We start from the raw sequence: 7,203 nt of genomic DNA, 5'->3' as shown, positions 1-7,203 counted from the left end.
GTCTGTCAGTCCACCTGTATCCTAACGTGTGGTTCGGGCCACGTCCCTTTTCTGCGGTGAGGACCAGGGATGAGCAGTTACTGGGACCTCTAGGCTGGTCTCAGCCACGGTGTCCAGAGCACCCCAAGGGGGCGGCAGCGAGGGGGGGCTGGCTCTGACCATGGGGAGACTCTGTAGGGAGGATGACGGGGTCCTGTCTGTCCCCACCGGTCATCTATTTGTCTATTTGTCAATCAAAGAAATAGCTCATGTCCCCTGCAAAGGAAAACATCTCTCGGAGACATGAAGAAGAGACATTTTCCATGTTTATTTCTGACCCATGGCTGAAGCGGAGGATTCCCTGTGTCTGGACTCGAGGGAAGCCCTACCTTCACATTGAGGGCGGAATTTTTTCCTCCCTCTGAAGGGTATCCATGAATTACAGACTCTTAAGAGCTGTGTCCTCGCAGGCTAATAGATGAGCAGTTTTATAAGCTAATATTTTCCAAATTCCCGGAACATAAACGTAACTTCTAATATTTTAAATGAGCTAGCATGTAAAGGGGAGGAGACCCTTTTCAGAGAAACCACTAGACCAAAAAGCACTTCCATGTAATACCCCAAATTCCTGCAATCAAGGGGAATCCTGGGCAAATCAGACTGCTTTGATAATGGGTTAAAAAGACAACACAATGTCTTTTCCCTGATTTGTAAATCCAGCGCATACTTTATTTTCAAGATCTAGATATGTTTTCTCATGAGGAAAGGAGTTAATCTGAATTTCCTAAACTCCATATACTGTTTCAACCAGAGTAGCTGGCATCTCTTTTACATGATGCTCAAGATAATGGAAACTATAAAATTATAAAATCAACTATATTGAAGAATTCTGACAAGCTGATATCAAAATTAATTGTGACTATGTAATACCGGAATACTGCAGTGTTGCTTTAAAACCTCTATCAGATAAACAACACAAAACAACAACAATACAAACAAAACAAGACAAAAAAACCTCTGTCAGACGATTCTAACATCTGTCATCTAAAAATGCACAGCACATAAATAACACATAAAAACACTCAGCACCTAAAAAATACTCAACCAGCTAGGAATGGGGGGAACTTCCTCAATCTGATAAAGGACATGTGTGGAAAACCCACAAGTAACATCATAGCCTATGGTGAAAGACTGGATGCTGTCCCACTAACCTCAAGGACAAGGCAAGGAGGTCAACGCTGTACAAGTTCTACATTTGAGTGAGGGAAATTAGGCAAGACAATAAAATAAAAAACATATAGTTGGAAAAGAAAAAGAAAAACTGTCTCTATTCACAGATGACATGATCTTGTACAAAGAAAGTTCTAAGGAATCAACCAAAAGAGTATTAAAACTAAGAAACAAGTTCAGCAAGGTTGCAGGATATAAGATCAATAGACAAAAATCAAATGTATTTCTATACACTTACGATGAACAATCTGAAAATGAAATTCAGTAAGAAATTCCATTTATAATGACAACAAAAAGCACACAATACCTAAGAATAAATTTAACAAAAGTAGTGTAAAACTTATACTTTGAAAACTATAAAACTTTGTTGAAAGAAACTAAAGATCTAAATAAACAGAAAGGTATCCATGTTCATGGATTAGATCTAATATTGCTAAGATGGGACTACTCCCCAAATTGATCTACAGAGCAAATGCAAACCTAATCAAAATCCCAGCTGACATCTTTGTAGAAATTGACAAGCCAGTTCTAAAATTCATATGGAAATGCAAGGGACCCAGAATAGCCAAAACAATACTGAAAAGGAAGAACAAAGAACACTAGTACCTCCCAATTTCAAAACTTACTACAAAGCTACAGTAATCAAGAGAGTGTGGTATTGGTATAAGGACAGACATATAGATCAATGAAACAGAATTGAGAGTTTAGAAATAAATCCATGTGTCTATGGCCAACAAGGGTGCCAAGACCATCCAGTGGGGGAAAAACTGTGTTTCAACATACGGTGCTGGGACAACTGGATATTCACATGTTAAAGAATGAAGTTGGACCCTTACCTCACACCATACACAGAACTTAAAGTGAATCAAAGACCTTAATGTTAAGAGCTAAAACTGTAAAACACTAAATCTTTGTGACCTTAGACTAGGCAGTAGATTCTTAAACACCAAAAGCACAAGAAAAAAAAAAAAGATAAATTAGAATTCACAAAAATTAAACATTTTTGTGGTTCAAAGAATACCACAAAGAAAGTGAAAAAACAAAAAGTGGGAAGGAATATCTGTAACTCATATCTCTGACCAGAGACTTGTATGTAGAATATATAAAAAAACTCTGACAACTCAACAGTAAGACAAATAACCCAATTTTAAAATGGGTAAGATACATTTCTCCAAAGAAAATACATAAACGTCCAATATGCATATGAAAAGATACTGAACATTGTTAGCCATTAGGGGAATACAAATTAAAACCACAATGAAATAGCATTTCACACTCACTAGAATGGCTATAATAAAAAAGACATTAAAAATGCAGGTGAAGATCTGGTGGGATTGTAAAATGGTGTAGCCGTTTTTGGAAAACAGTCTGCCAACTCTGCAAACGGTTAAACACAGAGTTACTACATGACCCAGCAATTCCACTCCTAGGTATCTACCCAGGAGAAGTGAATACATATACTCACGCAAAAACTTGTGTCTGAATGCTCATAGCACCATTACTCGTAACAGCCAAAAAGTGGAAACAACCCAAATGTCCATCAGTGGAAGAATGGATAAACAAAATGTGGTCTATCCATACAATGAAATATTGTTTAGCCCTGAAAAAGAATGAAGTACTGTCATGCTACAACATGGGTGAACCTCAAAAATATGATGCTAAGTGAAAAAAACCAGACACAAAAGGCTACATGTTGTATGATTCGATTTATATGAAATGTCCAGAACAGTTTATAGAAACATAAAGTAGACCAGTGATTGCCTAAAACTAGGAGTAGTGAAGTTAGGGAGGGATGGAGGAAATGAGAGTGACTGATGAAAGACAGGGGGTTTCTTTCACAGTGATGAAAACGTTCTAAAACTGATTGTGGTAATGGTTACACAACTCTGAATAGACTAAAAACTACTGACTTGTACACTGTATGGATAAATTATATGGTATGGAATTATATCTCAATAGAGGTGTTACTTTTAAAAAACACACTCGTGCTTTGTGACCATCTAGAGGGGTGGGATAGGGAGGGTGGGAAGGAGACGCCAAGAGAGAGGAGATATGGGGATATATGTATAGCTGATTCACTTTGTTATAAAGCAGAAACTAACACACCATTGTAAAGCAATTATACTCCAATAAAGATGTTTAAAAATAATAATAATAAAATAAAAAACACAGACACAGGGCTTCCCTGGTGGCACAGTGGTTAAGAATCTGCTTGCCAATGCAGGGGACACAGGTTCGAGCCCTGGTCCGGGAAGATCCCACATGCCGCAGAGGAACTAAACCTGTGTGCCACAACTACTGAGCCTGTGCTCTACAGCCCACGAGCCACAACTACTGAAGCCTGCACGTCTAGAGCCCATGCTCTGCAGCAAGAGAAGCCACAGCAATGAGAAGCCTGCGCACCACAACGAAGAGTAGCCCCTGCTCACCGCAACTAGAGAAAGCCCGCGTGCTGCAATGAAGACCCAATGCAGCCAAAAATAAATAAAATAAATAAATTTTTTTTAAAAAGGAGGACTTGTACCCTTCTTAAAAAAAAAAACAAAAAAACACAGATACATCAAAATAAAAATTTTTTAAATGTTCAAGTGACCCACAGGAAGACAAGGGAAAAAAAAACAGAGAAACAATCAAGAAGAAAAAACAGAATCAAAAAATAAAATGGCAGATTTAAGCCCTGACATATCAATAATTCCATTAAATGTAAATGGCCTAAATGGACCAATTAAAAGACAGAGATTGGCAGAATAGATTTTTTTTTTAAAGACTCAATTATATGCTGTCAACAAGAAACTCACTTTGAATATAATGATAAAGGCAAGTTAAAAAAAAAATATATATATATACATATATATATGGCTGAATCACTTTGCTGTACACCTGAAACTAACTATACACTTTGCTGTACACCTGAAACTAAGTTGATTTAAATCAACTATATTTAATAAAACTTTGAAAAATTAAAAAAAAAGGATAGAAAAAGATAAATCATGCAAACTTAAAAGAAAACAAGGGTTTCTACATTAATATCAAATAAAGCAGATTTCATAGCAAAGAAACTTATCAAAGACAGAGAGGGACATTTCACAATGGTCAAGGGGTCAATCACCAAGAAGACATAGCAATCTTGTGTATGTACCAGACAACAGAACAGCAAAATATATGAAGCACAAACCAGTAGAAAGAGAAAAGAGAGTTGGGGACTTCAAAACCCTCTCTTGAACAACTGAAAGAACTAGAAAGTTGATCAACAAAGATACAGAGAACTAAACATCAACTAACAGGATCTAATCGACATTTACAGAACCATCCACCACAAAATAGCAGAATACACACTCTTTTCAAGTGCCTATGAAACTTACACCAAGATCCTGGGCCAGGAAACAAACTTCAAGAAATTTAAAAGAACTGAAATCATACAGAATGTGTTCTCCAACCACAGTGGGATCAAACTGGAAATCAATAACAGAAAAGTAACAGGGAAATCTCCAAACACTTGGAAACAAGCAACATTCCTCTAACTCATCCATGTGTCAGAGAGGAAGTCTCAAGGAAATCAGATTAAAAGAAAATGAAAATACAATATATCAAAACTTGTGGGACACCACTTAAGAGCTGTGAGGAGAATTTACAGCACTAAGTACATGTACTAGAAAGAAGGAAAAATTTCAGATCAATAACCTAAGGTCTCATCTCAAGAACCCAGAAAAAGAACAAAATAAACCCAAAACGAGCTGAAGGAAGACAAATAATAAGAGCAGAAATCAGTAAGACTGAAAACAAAAAATCAATAGAGGAGAAAATCAATGAAATGAAGAGCTGGTTCTCTGAGATCAATCAAATTGACAAGCCTCTAGCAAGACTGAAAAAGAAAAAAGAGAGAAAAGACAAATTAATTACCAATATCAGAAAGGTATTGGGGGTATCACTACAGACCCTGCAGATGTCAAAAGAATAATAAGGCAATAATAGGGACAAATTTAACACATAAACTTATAATCTAAATTAAATGAACCAATTCCTAAGGCAGGGGGGGACTACCACAATGAACAGAGCATTCAAATAGTCTTATAACTATTTTAAAAATTGAATTTTTAATTTCAAAATTCTCAAAAAAGAAATCTCTAAGCACAGATGGTTTCCCTGGAGAATGCTACCAAACATTTAAAGGAGAATTAGCACCACATATATACAATCTTTTCCAGAAAATAGAAGAGAAAGGAACACTTTCCAATTCATTTTATGATTTATCCCAATACCAAAACCAAAGATGATACAAAGAAAGAAAACTACAGACCAGGGTCCTTCATGATATAGATGCAAAAATCCTCAACAAAATATTAACAGATTTTAACAACATTTAAAAGGAATTATATACCATGACCAAGTGGGATTTATTCCAGGGATGCAAGCTGGTACAATATCTGAAAATCAGTGAAACCACATGAAAATATCATTCAATGCATAAGAAGGATTTGACAATATTCAACATCCATCCATGATAAAAACTCTCAGAGAACTTCCTCAACTTGATATAGAGCATCTACAAAAATCTTACAGTTAACGCTTTCTCCTCAAGATGGGGAACACAGCAAGGATGTCTGCTCACCACTCGTACTCAACACAGTGTAATGAGGCAAGAAAATGCACACAGATTGGAAGAAGAAATAAAGCTGTCCCCGTTTGCAGATGACAGGGTTGTCTTTGTAGACAACGTCACAGGATATAATATAAACTGTATTTCTATGTACTAGCAATTACTAAAATTAAGAATACAATACCATCTACAATCACTCAAAAAAATATACCTACATGTAAATCTAACAAAACATGTACAGGACTTACATGCTGAAAACTACAAATTACTATTGAAAGAAATCTAGGTCTAACTAAATGGAGAGACATACCATGTTCATGGATTGAAAGACTCAACACAGTAAAGATGTCAATTCTCCCCAAATTGATATATAGGTTTAACACAATTCCTTTCAAAATTCCAGCAAGATTTTTTTGTAACCACAGACAAGATTATTCTAAAATTTATATAGAAGGGCAACAAAACTAGAATAATTAAGACCATTTTGGAAAAGACTTACATGGGAAGAATCAGTCTACCTGATTTCAAGACTTACTATATAGTTACAGTAATCAAGACTGTAGGGGGGGACTTCCCTGGTGGTGCAGTGGTTAAGTGTCTGCCTGCCAATGCAGGGGACACGGGTTCAAGCCCTGGTCCGGGAAGATCCCACATGCCGTGGAGCAGCTAAGCCCATGTGCCACAACTACTGAGCCTATGCTCTAGAGCCCGCGAGCCACAACGACTGAGCCCGCGAGCCACAACTACTGAAGCCCGCGCACCTAGAGCCCGGGCTCCACAACAAGAGAAGCCACCGCAATGAGAAGCCCATGCACTGCAATGAAGAGTAGCCCCTGCTCACCGCAACTAGAGAAAGCCTGCGCACAGCAACGAAGACCCGACACAGCCATAAATAAATAAATAAGAAATGGTAATTAAAAAAAAAAAAGGACTGTATGGGAATAGACAGACAGGCTAATGAACAGAATAGATAACCCTAAAACAGACCCACAAATATGCCTAACTGATGTTTTACAAAGATGCAGAGCCATCAGTGGAGGATTGCCTTTTCAGCAAGTGGTGGTGGAGCAACGGCACGTCCAGAGGCAAAAAAAGTGACCCTCAAGCTAAACCTCATGCTGATACAAAAATTAACCCAGAATGGATCAGAACCTAAATGTATAAGTTAAAACTAGAAGAAAGCATCGGAGAATATTTTGGGGATCTAGGACTATGCAAAGAATTCTTCCATAAGGAAAAACTGATAAACTTGACTACTTTATCCAAATTTAAAACCTCTGCTTGGAACCCCCCCAATGCAATAATGTTTTTAAAAAAAAGAATCTGGAACAAGACAAGGATGCCCACTCTCACCAATTCTATTCAACATAGTATTGGAAGTCCTAGCCACAGCAATC

Source organism: Balaenoptera physalus, assembly GCF_965194825.1.
Source record: "Balaenoptera physalus genome assembly, chromosome: 7".
Classification (NCBI taxonomy): Eukaryota; Metazoa; Chordata; class Mammalia; order Artiodactyla; family Balaenopteridae; genus Balaenoptera; species Balaenoptera physalus.
This window is presented reverse-complemented; position numbering follows the sequence as displayed.